Source organism: Rattus norvegicus, chromosome 19 (assembly GCF_021556685.1).
Source record: "Rattus norvegicus strain SHRSP/BbbUtx chromosome 19, alternate assembly SHRSP_T2T, whole genome shotgun sequence".
Taxonomy (NCBI): domain Eukaryota; kingdom Metazoa; phylum Chordata; class Mammalia; order Rodentia; family Muridae; genus Rattus; species Rattus norvegicus.
The window spans coordinates 69,750,483-69,765,542 of record NC_141552.1 but is presented as its reverse complement, the minus strand read 5'-3'; positions in this window follow the sequence as shown (position 1 = coordinate 69,765,542).

Below are 15,060 nucleotides of genomic sequence, written 5' to 3'. Positions count from 1 at the left end.
CCCCACATTAAAGACACTGCACTTGATAAAATGTTAGGGAACACCGGTCTATCCGACTCGTCCAACATGTGACCATGTTGCTGTCTTTTCAGAACAGGAAGACGGCTCTGGCTGTGACAGTAACGTCCCACACCATGATTGGCTTAATTAATATTTTCTTAGTTCTGGGGCTAGAAGTCTGAGGTCAAGGTCTTCTTAGAGTTGGTGTCCTTAAGGCCTCCCAAGGGCACTACACAGCTGTTATCTCCCTGTGTCCTCAATGGTCTTTCCTCTGCGGCTGACTGTACCCTACTCTACTTCTTACAAGGACATCAGTCATGTCGGAATAGGACAGATCCTCCTGACTTCTTTTTACCTTAGTCACCTCTTTGAAGGCCTTGTCCCCAAATGCATCCACCTTCTGAGGAAACGCTCCCCTTCTGGGGCGTAAGACTTGAGCATTTTGTTGCCCCTGCTCCCGGTTGCCCAGTAGACTTGATGGTAGGATCCAATTGCTGAAGACGACACGGTACACGTAGGCCACAGGAAATGGAGAACGACTGACAGTTGTATCTGTTTTCATTAAGTGTACAGCCCCTGGTGGATTAATCATACTCCAGTGGCCAGCCCCACACTCGAGAGTAAATGGGCAGCACAAGTTCGTCTGTTAAAAAAGAAAAAGAGGCAAGGAGATAAAATCAAGGGCATGAAGTTGGGAGAGGGCGGGGATGTGGGTAGATCTGGGAGGGCAGAACCACGGGGTGAATATAATCAAAATGTATCGTAAGTATGTATGGGATTCTCAAGAGGTTAATTAAGATATGTTTGAAAATGCGTCATATGATTTTAGGGGACCACAGCAATGTTTTTTTTTTTTTTTCCCGAGTGGCTCAGGCTGGCTGCCAACCCAGGATGCAGCCTGCATCACCATGCAACCTCAGATGACCTCGAGTTCTGACCCTCCTGCCTCTAACCTCCCAAGCGCTAGAATTATAGGCCTGTGCCACGTCTGGTTTATATACTTCTGGGGGTTAAACCTTTGGCTTCACACATGCTAAACCATCAGTCTACCAACCGGACCCCATCTCTAACCCCTCAGTGAAATTTCATGCTTTGATGGAATAGTACACACAGCATAGGAAGGTGCAAACCAATGGGCAGGGTTGCCACCACTTGTGTTTATAAATAAAACTTTATCAGCACACGTCCTCATCTATTCCTTCATATGTTGTCTATGGTGACTTTTTATGTTTAATGGCACAGCTGGGACGCTGTAGTAACAATAGTCACCTGGTTTGGAGAGCCTGGCGTATTTAAGTATTACTTAGTTTTTGGACAAACAGTCGACTCCTTCTCTACAACACGCACTTCCGGGTCAGTTAATTTTGATCCCCTAGGGGCTCCATAGTTTGCTGGCTCTGTGCCAATAGATAGCATTGTACGGGAACCTTTGACCAGGAGCCTGTCTGAGGCTGGGGTACAGTTCAGTGGTAGCACAGTTACACATAGTCCCGGGCTTCATCCCAGGGACTACTCGCAGGCCCGACCCTACATGACTCCTCTGGGAGCAGGTGAGAAACTGCAGCAAGCTCTTCTGAATACTGCTGCAAGCTCCTTTAATATACCCTCCACTCATATCCCATTGGTCCCAAGGGAGCGTCTCCTGTAAATAGCAGCTCCTGATTGGCTAGCAGTGTCTGTGCCAGTGGTCTTTCAGGCAGTCCTCAATCAGGTCCTCCTGCTGGACATGCCTTTGTGGCTGCATTTGTAGCAGTGATAACATAGAGGTGGCCCAGCTATTCCTGCTACAGTGAAGGGAGGTGAAAGGAAGAGGATGGGAGAGGGAAGAAGGGAAGGAGATGCAGAGGGAGGGAGAGGGGAAGGGGAAGAAAGAAAGGAGCCATGTTTCCCACTGATGAAGCTCTCTTGACTTCTGTTCCACACGGACGCCGCTACCTCATTGTTCTTTCATCAGTGATTAAAGTCCATTTTGTATGCTTAGCAACCATCGTCATTCTACCCTTTAACGTATCAATGTCCATTTTCCTGGACAAGATCGTGGCACTGGGATTAGGAAAACGATGTTTTCGTTCTCTGAAAACATATCCCGAAGCACTTAAGTGCGTGTTGCCTGTCACCGACTTCCGAATGGCTCAAGCTCTGGGAATCTGTGCGTCTGTCTGCTTGTCTGCGCATGGACCACGGGAGAGAGAGAGAGAGGAGAAAGGAGAGAGGAGAGAGGAGAGAGGAGAGAGGAGAGAGGAAAGGGGAGAGAGGAGAGGGGAGAGGGGAGAGGGGAGAGAGGAGAGAGGAGAGAGGAGAGAGGAAAGGGGAGAGAGGAGAGGGGAGAGGGGAGAGGGGAGAGAGGAGAGGGGAGAGGAGAGGGGAGAGGGGAGAGGGGAGAGGGGAGAGGGGAGAGGGGAGAGAGGAGAGAGGAGAGAGGAGAGAGGAGAGAGGAGAGAGGAGAGAGAGAGAGAGAGAGAGAGAGAGAGAGACTGTGGTGAGTCCAGCTGAAGGCCAATTCAATGCTGGATTGTTCACTTAGTACCACTGTAGCTTTGACATTTTTTTCGGAATAAAAATGTTTATAATATACTCCGAGATAAGCAAGCAGTCAGGTGCCTGCCTCCACAAGCTGTCTGACTTTTATAGTGTGCACTTCGAATGAAATGTTAATGTCTCCGTTGCCAAGCGACCCCATGTCTATTTTTGTTTTGTTTTGTTTTGCTTTTTTTTTTTTTAACAGTCCTAGGCCTCTTGCTTGCTAGGGAGAGACTACACTGACCTGCATTCCGAGCCTGCCTTCTAGATTTTTCTTTTTAATTTGAGACAGGGTTTCGTGTATCCCAGGTTGGCCTCTGACTCACTGAGGCACCTAAGGCTGACCATGAGCTTATGATCCCTCTTTACTGTGATAGAATCGCGGCTGGAGTCCGGACAGACCACACCAGGCCAATGCAGTTACGTGTGAGAAGAGGTTTATTTTGGGGAAGGGGACAAAGGGGGGTGACAGAGACAAAGGGGGAAAAGAGAGAGAAGAAGAAGGGGCGAAGGTCAGGAAGGGTCTGCCTTTTATTTAAGCTGTGACATCACGGTTCGTAGGTAAATGTGGGAGGTAAACCCAATGGATGCTGGGAATGTATGGCGATTGTCATGGCAACAGTGGGTGACGTCACCGTCATCGCTGGGTTCATTGTCCATCTGCAACCTAACTGTAAAGCCGGTTCCTGATACCAACACTCTTCCATCCACCTTCTAAGGTACAGGGGAGTCCTCTAGTTTATTTGATGTTGGGGATTGAACCCAGGGCTTCATGCATGCTAGACAAACATTTACTAACTGAGCCATGCCTGTAGACCTATTCTAGAGTTCTTAATGATGTCGACTGACCAAGATATTGAAGTGGAGCATCTTCAAGCTAGACACACCACCGTCCTACAGGATGCTCTTTGAGCTGTTGTTTGTCTTTATTTATGATGTGTGTGTGTGTGTGTGTGTGTGTAATGGCCCGAGAAAGGTTGCAAGATCCCCTGATGCTGGAATTATAAGGCATTAGGAGCCACTTGGCATGGGTGCTAGGAATTGAACTCAGGTCCTCTGAAAGAGCACTGTATGCTCTTAACCACACCTGCTATCTCTCCAGCCTCTTCTAGAAGGTCTCCTAAGTAAGCCTGGGAGCTGGTGGGGTAGCTCAGCAGTTAAGGGTTCTACCTACTGCTCTTATGAAGGACCTGAGTTTGCTTCCCAGAACCCACGTGAGGCAGTCTGATCTGAGGGCACTGTGGGTATCTACAACTTACTGTACAGACCCTGACACGGACATATAGGCACACCAACAAAATGAGTCCTTTTTTTTTTTTAAGGAGCATATTTTTTCTAAACAAACCTGAGATCAGCCCTTCAGTCACTCCCATTCATGCTCACAATGGCTGGGAGCTGGGGTTTCAAATCCTGGGCTTACCACACGGCATTGCTTGCCCTCCCTCTAGCTGGGCATCTCAGGCTTCCATAGTCAGGGCCTCCCCTCCGTGAGCTTCAGCGTGATTGATGAGTGAACTGTGGCCTTGGGATCTGCTCCTGTTGCACCCTGAGCTCAGCGGTGCCACAGGCAACCCCGGGAGGGAAGAGAGCTTCATTCCCAAACATGGTGTCATCTAACATAAAGGTTAAAGACTGAAACGTTCTGCCTGAGGCAAGCAGGGGGAAAAATAGGTTTTGTAGGAAACCTGCCTGTTATATATAAAAGACACGCTAAAAATAACTGAAGGGACCCAGCTACTGTAGGCCTCCTGGGTTGCCCCATAGGAGTTGCTGAGTGAAGAATCTGTCAGCCCACAGGACTACTGTCAATAGCTCAGACCTCATGGGTTGTGTAGAGCCCTCCCATTGCTCAAAAGGAGGCAGGTCTGAACAGGCTATCCCCAAAGGATCCCACAGAGGAGAGGATATGCCATAGAGGCTGAGCATCCTGGAGGTAAGTGCAGTATTCACTCAGTGATCAGACCATCCTTAAGTTGGAGCCAGTGAAAGCAAAAGTCTTTAGTCAAATCTGCCACTGGCTCTGTATAAAACATCCTGTCGGACACGGTAGGTATCTGTAATCCCAACACTTGGGATGTGAAGGCATCTGGAAGCAAGGTCATTCTCAGCTATGTATCTTGTCTAAGGCCAGCCTGGGCTACATGAGATCTTGTCTCAAATAAAGGGGGAGGGAGCGGGACTAAGGCCATGCAAGCAGGAAGACCAGAGTTTAATCCCCAGAATCTTCACCAAAAAGCTGGACTTTGGGTAGGAGAGATAGCTTAGCATCTAAAATCTCCTGTCACTGAGCCTGGTAACCTGAGTTCAATCCCTGTAACCCATGTGAAGTTGGAAGAAGAGAACCAGCTCCTGAAAGTTGTCCTCTGACCTCCACACTCTTGCCACAATGCACGTGCACCACCCCCAAAGCTATGTGTGCTTGGTCTGCACCCTGATAAATCTGTTACCCATGCACCCATAAACACATGCACACAAAAGAAGGAAGAAAAGAGGGAGGAAGAGAGGGAAAAAGAGAGAAGGAAGGGCAGAGGAAATGAGAAAAATGCTCTACTTTCCCCAGCAGTGCTCATGGAAAGCGGGATTTTGCTCACCTGGGCTGTTACCACAGCACCCGCCAAGCCCTGGACCTCCATGTTCTCACTCCAATTTAGACTTCAGCCTGTAGCCCTGTGAAGTTCAGCTCGTTCCATTTCTAGTTCACTTTTACAAATCAGATAACCAAGTGTCATTGCCTAGGTGAGTCCTTGGTCTTCTGTAGGGTAGAACTCATACACAAGCCCACTTTCAAGGGAAGGGAATTGATTAACACTCCCTACAGAAAAGCAGCAGGGAGGTAACCCAGCAGGCAGAGGAAGATGAAGTTCACGAGAGAGTGGGAGTTTTAGCGTGGGTGTGCTCACTCTGCTTGTGTTAGAGCCCTACTCTCACCCCACCCTGGGTGACAGTCTGTCAGCCAGGTTGTTGCTTCCTTGGTCACTACTCTTAATCTGCTCAAAGCTCCTTCCTTTGCTGCCTGCTTCCGTGGCTCCCCATGGTGTGCTTGCTGTTGTAGGCAGACTGCTGGCTCCCAGCACCACACAAATAAAAATATTCTGTTAGTTTTTGTCAACTTCCCAAAAGCTAGAGTCACCCAGGAAGAGTCTCTGTCAGATTGGTCTGTTGGCAAGCTGTGGGACATTTTCTTAATGATTCACAGGGGAAGGTGAGGCCCACTGTAGGTACGCCCCCCAGCCCCCACCCCCGGTATTGTTTAAGAAACAGGCAGAGCAAGCCATGGAGAGCAAGCCAGTGAACAACATTTCTCCATGGCTTTTGCTTTGGTTTCTGCCTCCAGGTCTGTGCATTGAGTTCCTGGATTGGATCAATCAGTATGTGTAAGACAAATAAATTCTTTCTCCTACAAGTTGCTTTTTGGTAATGATCTTTAGCATAGTAAATAGGAACCTAAGACACTAATGAACCCACAAGCATGTAAAAACCTTCAGATGCTCCATATTTATTAAATTGTCTCAGCCCCTTCCTCAGTGCTATTAAGGCCTCTCCCTCTCTCTTTCTCCTTCTCCCTCTCTCCCCCTCTTCCTTTCTCCCTCTCTCCCTCTCTCTCCCTCCCCCTCCCCCTCTCTCTCCCTTTCTTCTTCTCCCTCTCTCTCTCTCCCTCTCTCTCCCCTTACCCCTTACCCCTCCCCTCCCCCTTCCTCTTCCTCTCCCTACCCCACCCCTACCTTTTCTCTCCCTCTCCTTATCTTTCCTTGCCTCCCTCCCTCTCCTCTCCTCTCCTCTCTTCTCCTCTCCCCTCCTCTCTTCTCCTCTCCCCTCCTCTCTTCTCCTCTCCCCTCCTCTCTTCTCCTCTCCTCTTCCTCTTCTCCCCCCCCCCCAATCAGCCTTCCTAATTTGTTTGGTCCATGACAATCGAGAGAGGAAGGGAGGAGCTTGTCATCCCATCCTGTGAAAACAGCAAAGATTGTGTCAAATCTATGTTTCTAAACCTCCATTATATTTATCCAAGTGCCAGTCTTAAAAACATCCAAGAAGCAGCCTTTGGAGGCTTGGAAGATGGTTCAGCAAGCCAAAGTGCTTACTGAGCAAGCTGACAGCCTGAATCCAATCCCCCAGAAGCTAGGTTTAGAACAAATGGGGTGGCATGAATCTAATCTCGGCATTCCACAGTGAAATGGTAGAGAGAAACATGAGAGAAAGCCAGAAGCTTCCAGGCCAGCAAGTGTGGGATGCTACACAGCAGAAACAGCAAGAGAGACCCTGCCTCAAAACAAGGTAAGAAGGCAAGAACTGATCCCCAGAGTTGTCATCCATCCACCACAGTGGGAGTTGTAGAATGGCACAGCACCCCCTCCCCAAAATAAGTAAATACAATAATAAAAAAATGAACAGCTTTGAGAGTATACACACAGATGAGTTAAAGACTGTCTTAGTTAGGGTTTTACTGCTGTGAACAGACACCAGGACCAGGAAACTCTTATAAGGACAACATTTAATTGAGGCTAGCTTCTAGGATCAGAGGTTCAGTCTATTATCATCAAAGTGGGAGCATGGCAGGATCCAGGCAGGCATGGTGCAGGAGGATCTGAGAGTTCTACATCTGATTCTGAAGGCTGCTAGCAGAATACTAGCTTCCAGGCAGCTAGGATGAGGGTCTTAAAGCCCACACCCACTCCAACAAGGCCACACCCACTCCAACAAGGCCACACCTACTCCAACAAGGCCACACCTACTCCAACAAGGCCACACCTACTCCAACAGGGCCACATCTCTAAACAGTGCTGCTCCCTGGGCCAAGCATGTAGAAACCTTCACAAAGGCAGAGACTCCAAGAGCTGTCTACATGTCTATGTGTATAGCAATACCTCACATAATACACGTGTCCTGAGAGACAAATGGTAAATGATTCGTGGTGTTTGGCACCAGTATTTAGCCTTGAAAGGAAGGAACTTCTGACCCATTCTACAGCCTGCGTGAGCTTTAAGGACACAATGCTACTTGAGATCAGTCAGTCACACAAGGATAAATAATGTTGTGATCACACTAAAGTCACAGAGAGTGGTTGTCAGGGCATGGGTTGAGAAAGGGGTGCTGTTGTCAATGAATGGAGGGGTTCAATCTGCAAATGGCTGATATCCTGATCTGCATTGGAAATGTACCCCAAGAGAGTCCATGGTTTGAAAGATTAGCCCAAGCTGGGGGCACTCTTGAGAGGTGATCATGTCATGGAGAGGGGCTTAGACCATGGAGGGGGTGTTAGACCATGGAGGGGGTGTTAGACCTTGGAGGGGGTGTTAGACCTTGGAGGGGGTGTTAGACCATGGAAGGGGTGTTATTTAGATCATGGAAGGGGTGTTAGACCATGGAGGGGGTGTTAGACCTTGGAGGGGGTGTTAGACCTTGGAGGGGGTGTTAGACCATGGAAGGGGTGTTATTTAGATCATGGAAGGGGTGTTAGACCTTGGAGGGGGTGTTAGATCATGGAGGTGGTGTTAGACCATGAAGGAGGTGTTAGACCATGGAGGAGGTGTTAGACCATGGAAGGGGTGTTATTTAGATCATAGAGGGGGTGTTAGACCATGGAGAGGGTGTTAGTTAGATCATGGAGGTGGTGTTAGACCTTGGAGCGGGTGTTAGGTCATGGTTGAATCAATTGGTGAGTATAGTAACTCAGTTGAGTTGAGGGATGATGGACTCATTTCTCTGTGAGTACATAGAAACCTAAACAACAGATGAATCCATTGATAACTTCATAGATCTTAGTCAATGGATTCACACACATCAGTGAATTCATAGATAGTTGCTTTGTCAATGAATCATCCATATGGGTTCTTAGGAGGAATGGCCTACAGCTTGCCCAGGAGAAGAAAGTAGGTAAGCCAGAGAAAGGTATATTTTGTCCCCTGACACTCTCTCTCTCTCTCCCTCTCTCTCTCTCTCTCCCTCCCTCCCTCCCTCCCTCTTTTCCCCTCCCCCCTCTCTCCCTCTTTCTTGTTCCCTCCCTCCTTCCTTCTTTCTTTCCTCTGTGCCTCCTGGCTGCTGTGAAGTGAGCAGCTTTGTGGTTACCATAATATTCTACCTGACCATAGTCTATACAAGGGATCAAGCTGACCACAGACTAAATCCTGAGCCCAAGTAAACCTTTCCTCTCTTAAACTGTTCTCTCAGTTTAAATTGTTCTGTCAAGGCAATGAAAAACCTGTAGGTTGATGTTATTATGAGGGCTGGCACAAGTTAGATCAAGGCCATGATTGGACAGTAAAAGAATAAAGCAGGGACAAAGTTTTTGTAGGGAGGGAGAAAAGGAGGAGGGAGAATCAAAATGGAGACTGAGAAGGATGAATCTGGGTGGTCCTGGATTGCCAAGGTAGCTGGGATGAATTTCTGTAGACAAATTTATCTTATCTAGGTGGGCGGTTTATATCCTTATCAATTGGTTGTAAGTTTATTGTGTGGATGTATTGTACATTGAGTATTTAACATATAAATCTGGTTGTGGGGTTACAGCTTGTTGAGCCTTGATATTACCGGGTAGCTGGGACCAGAGTTTCCGGCTGGCCAGGACTGGCCAGGGTGACTAGCAATGGGAGTGAAGAGACCACTGGGGCCAGAAGATAGCTAGGCTAACGTAGCGTGGTGCCTCACTGAAGCCAGCCACCGCTGAGATAAACTAAGGTTAGTTCTATATGGCCCTACAGTGTCAGAACTAACACCAGGGAGTGACCACCCCAGTCCGAGAGTACTAGGAGCCCAGCACGGAGCATGCGGGAACAGGTTGTGCCCTTTTTAAAATTATACCACAATGACAACAACAAAAACAGTTCAAAGAATGTGAACAACAACACCAAACTTACCTCACAAACAGCCAGAATGCAAAAATTTTATGTTATCTTCAATTTGAAAAAAAAATTTTTTTCCTGTTTCCACTGTTTTAGCTGTTTTAAAGTGATCCCTTAACACTTTTTTAAAAGGTGCTTCTCCAAAGCCTGGCGGTAGTCATGCATGCCTTTAAATCCCAGCACTCAGAGGCAGAGGATCTCTGAGTTCTAGGACAGCCAGGGCTGCACAGAGAAACCCTGTCCCAAAAGTAAAAGTTGCTTTTCTCAATATTTCTTTATTTTTATAGGCAGGGTCTTGCTGTGTAGTCAAGGGTGGTCTTACATTCACTGTCCTATCCTCAAAAATTCTGGGATTGTAGGCACCTGCCATTATGCCCGGCCTTATTTAATTTAAATCTTTATCAGCATCTTGTGGTGGTTTGAGTGGCTTTCACAGACTCATAGACTTGAATGCTTGGTTATCTGGGAGAGGGGCAGCACTTGAAAGGATCAGGAAGTGTAGCCTAGTTGGAGCAAGGGTCTCTCTGGGGGCCGGCTTTGGGGTTTCAAATGCTCAAGCCAGGCCCCTATCTCTGCCAGCTGCCTGCAGATTTTAAGGCAGAACTTTCCAGCTCCTTCTCCAGCACCATGTCTGCCCACGTGCTGCCATGCTACCCACCATAACAATGGACTGAGCCTGTGAACTGTAAGCCAGCTCCAGTGAAACGTTTGCTCCCCTTGTAAGAGTCACCCCGGGGCTGGAGAGATGGCTCAGCGGTTAAGAGCACCGACTGCTCTTCCACAGGTCCTGAGTTCAGTTCCCAGCAACCACATGGTGGCTCACAACCATCTGTTGTAACACCACCTCTTCTGGTGTGTGTGAAGACAGGGACAGTGTATTTATATATAATGAATAAATACAATCTTTAATAAAAAAAAAAGAGTTGCTGTGGTCATGGTGTCTCATCACAGCACAGGCAGTGGTGAAGACACAGCAGAGGTGAACTGGATTTGATTGTGTCATCTCTGTGCATGCGTGTGATGTGGTTTGGTCCTACTCAACTCACTAAAACCCAAATTTACTCTGCCCCGTCTAATTCCCTTCCTTTCCTCCAGTAGCCCAGCTTCTAGTCCCCTGCCTTTTATTTCCCTCTCTGTCTTTCTAGATTCCCCATGTGAGGAGGAAAGTTGAGTCTTTCTGAGTTTGACCTATTTCATATCCCAATATGACTTCTAGCTCCACCCATCTCCTGGCACATGGCATGATTCCATTCTTAATGGCTCTATAATACTCCATATATATGGAATATGTGTATGTATATGCACAGTCCATTATATAAACATACACACTTCATATATATGGAATATATATTATATACTCTCTATATGTCCAAATATGTATACTATATATGGAATATATTATATATATTATATATCACACAAACACATATATAGTATTATATATTACACACACATACACACATACACACACACACACACACACACACACACACACACACATGCATATTTGATGCTTTACTGATTGGGCCGTTTCCCCAGTCCCTCCATCTTGTTTTTTGAAGACAGGTTCTTTCACTGCTGTAGACTACCAGGTATGCAAGGCCTGCTTTACTGACTGAGCTCTCTCTCCAGTCTCCAAAGGGTTTACTTCTGCTTTGGTTCAGGATTCTAGACTGACGAAGAATGGGCTTCTGTAGTCCGTAGGCTTGCACAGTAGGCTTGCAGAGAGAGGACAGTGTCTAGGACAGCAGCTGCTCCAACACCGTGCCAAGCAGGCCACAGGACCCCAGACACTTGCTAGATGTGTAGTGAGGGTTTCTGTGGCTGTGAGGAGACACCATGACCACAGCAACTCTCACAAAGGAAAACAAGAACTTGGGGCTGGCTTGCAGGGTCATAGGTTTAGCCCATTATCATCATAGCAGGAAGCATGGTGGCACACAGACAGACATGGTGCTTGAAGAAGGAGCTTTCTGCCCCTGGATCTGAAGGCGGCAGAAAGAGTAACGGAAATGGATCTGGTTCGGGCGTATGAAACCCCAGAACATACTTCTTCCAACAAGATCACACCTCCCAACATTGCCATTCCTTAAGCAGTCAAACCTGAGCCTGCGAGAGCCTCTTATCCAAACCACCGCACTCGGGGACCGAGGCTCACCTTACTTCATGTTCTCTGACGTCCATACCATTCCCAACCCTTGTGAGTCTGAGAAGTGCTAGGACCCCCAGACTCCATGCTGCTGGAAGCTGGTGAAGCTGGAACCACCAGTTAGTCCTACCCATACAGCCCCGGGGCCCCCTGATGAACCCCTCTCTTTAGAGAGAGAGCCGGGCACAGGCGCTGGGCAGCCTGGCCCTGCTTGTTCACCGGGATGCTAATATTTCCCAGGCTGTCTGCTCGGGCATGAAAATAAATCGCCCAGACAGTGCTCATGCGTTTTGCTGGTTACAGATTTTCACTGAGAGCAAACAAGACCAAGCGTGCGTTTACCTCCACATTTCCCTCCTGGCACTTGGCTCTTCCTTCCCAAAAGACCCGAATGGGTGCTTAGGATTCCCTTCCTGTCCTCTGTCCTTTAAAGCTCTTATTCAGACCACCCTCTTCCAATTCCATGCGCTCCCAGAGACGCCTGCTGTGACCGGGTCTCTCAATGGGAGAGCTGTTCAGACCTTTTTGGGTGCCATCAGAACTGGTCAGGAGGTAGGGCTTCATGTGTATCGATCGGGGAGGCGTGAGGAAGGGTGGTCTTCACTATTTCGGTGTGTGCCTTAGGGTTTCTATTCCTGCATGTGATGGTTTGCATATGCTTGGCCCAGGGAGTGGCACTGTTAGAAGGTGTGGCCTTGTTGGAGGAAGTGTGTCACTGTGGGGTGGGCTTGGAGACCCTCCTCCTAGCTGCCTGAGGATGCTCAGTTGGTTCCTGGCTTCCTTCGGGTGGAGATGTAGAGCTCTCAACTCCTCCTGTACCATGCCTGCCTGGATGCTGCCATGCTCCCACCTTGATGATAATGGACTGAACCTCTGAACCTGAAAGCCAGCCCCAGTTAAATGTTGTCCTTTATAAGACTTGCATTGGTCATAGTGCATGCACAAACATCACAACCGGGGTTGGGGATTTAGCTCAGTGGTAGAGCGCTTGCCTAACAAGCGCAAGGCCCTGGGTTTGGTCCCCAGCTCTGATAAAAAGAAAAAGGAAAAAAAATCACAACCAAGAAGCAAGTTGGAGAGGAAAGGGTTTATTCAGCTTACACTTCCACATTGCTGTTCATCACCAAAGGAAGTCAGGACTGGAACTCAAGTAGGGCAGGAACTTGAGGCAGGAGCTGATGCAGAGGCCATGGAGGGATGTTACTTACTGGCTTGCTTCCCCTGCGTTGCTCAGTTTGCTCTCTTATAGAACCCAGAACTACCAGCCCAGGGATGGCACCACCCACAATGGATTGGGCCCTCCCCGCTTGATCACTAATTGAGAAAATGCCTTACAGCTGGGTCTCATGGAGGCATTTCCTCAACTGAGGCTCCTTTCTCTGATAACTTCAGTTTGTGTCAAGTTGACCCACAAAACCAGTCAGTACAGGTGTATATCTATGTTTGTGTGGTTTGTGTGTGCTTGTTGTCAGAAAATGTGTGTAGGTATATGTGCACACACATGCACAGAGGTCACAGGAGGGAGTCTGGTGTCCCACTCTGACACTACTACCACTGAGACTGTTTCTTGCTGAACCTGGTATTCTTAGACTGGCAGCCAGTAAGCTCCAATAATCCTCCTGTCTCCACCCACAGAGTAACAATGTTACAAGTGAGCAATGCCATGTCTAATTTTGTTATGTTTATGTTAATATTGGAACTCCAGTCCTCCTACCCATTGAGTCCTCTCTAGTCCTGTGGTCTTCATCAATCAGGCTAGTGGGGAAGCGGTCATTTCCAAGGCAGCCTCTAGGTGGTGCTGTTCAACCACATCTTTGTACTGCAAAGACATCCATGTGAGGGGAGAGAAGGGAAGGAAGGGGAGGAGAGACGAAAGAAAGGAAAAAAGGAAGCAATTATTAGCTGTTAAGAGCAATATTCAATTTGAAAAGAAAACTGACTGTGGTTAGAAGGATCAGAGACAACACATTGAAAAACCCAGTGTTCTTAAACTGAACTTCCTGATATGTTTGCCAAAGACATTTTTCTCTTTTTACTTCATGGCATCTAGTGAATGGACTTTTCGTACTGAAGAGTTTGGGAACTGTGTATATACCAGGGTTCTCCAGAGAGATAGACGCTGTACTCTCTCTCTCTCTCTCTCTCTCTCTCTCTCTCTCTCTCTCTCTCTGTGTGTGTGTGTGTGTGTGTATGTGGTATGTGTGAAAGTGTGTATGTGTGTGTGTTTTGTAGTATGTGTGTGTATGTGTGTGTGTGAGTGTGTGTATTGTGGTATGTGAGTGTGTGTGTGTATTGTGGTATGTGAGTGTATGTGGTATGTGTGTGTGGTTTGAGTGTGGGTGTATTATGTGTGTATCGTGTGTGGTATATGTCATATGTGAATGTGTGTGTGGTGTGTGTGGTGTATGTGAGTGTATGTGATGTGTGGTGTGTATGTGTGTACACAGGGACATTCACACACACTCCTGCATCCCCAGCAGTTTCCATATCCCAATGTCAACATATGCTGTCCTTGGGACTTTCTGGGGAGACCTGGAGAAACCAATCCCAGAAGCTTTCCAAGTGCCCCCCACCCTTCTTAAACTCTACAAGTAAGCAGATGCAGCCTCATCGGTGTGATCGATACTGTCAACCTTTCCAACTGTGACTGAGCACTTAGGTGGAAAACTTGGAACAGGACTCCGTTGTCAACAGCGCCACCTTCTGTCCAGTGAAACTCCAGCTTCTAGATGGATTTCTCTTTCTTTTCTGATCTTGTTTTAGTTTATACTGCCCTGCATTCCAGGACACAAACACACCCCAGATGCACACATTTAAAAGGCATTTTCCAGTGGCCTTTCAGTTCCGTGTGCCTCTCAGATTAACTTAGTCCGTGCCGTGCCTTGACATCATCATCATCCTCAGAAGCAGCTGAGACAGACTACTCTCCAGTGATCCACAAGCTCAGACCCAGACCTCCCCGTGGAATGATGAGGGTAGAAAAGGCAATAACACCCTTATTTGACTCTGCCCCTATGCCCCCCCATGACAGCTATAAGTAAATCTGGTCCAGCTGCCTTTGGGTTCTGAGGACGAGCGCAGCTCCTCAAGTCGGTGATGCTGCAGCTTTTATCTACTGAGCCATCTCGCTGGCCCACAGCCCCGACTCTTAGGAAACACATATGTTGTGTCCCAACCATACATTTTTCATTCCTCAATGTAAAATAACTTACTGTGACCATTATGTGTTAGACGACAGACGTGGGGGTTACAGAGACCATACATACAGACACTCACTCGGGCATAGTGATAGTCCTAAAACCAAGCTATCACTTCCTATGATGTTTGAATTTTGGGAGCTGACAGTCAAAATGCCTGCTGTTGGAAACCCCTGGGTAATCCCCCAGTCTCCCTCTCCTGAGAAGACCCATATACTGTACTTTAAAGTCCTCACAATGCACCAGGCATCTCACATTTGTCATTTCAAAGGCTTTCCCCCTTCCTGCCAGCAGTATGGATTGAGCAGCAAGGTGTAAGTCAGGTAGACAGCTATTGCTCAGTAAGAAAGGAGAGTGT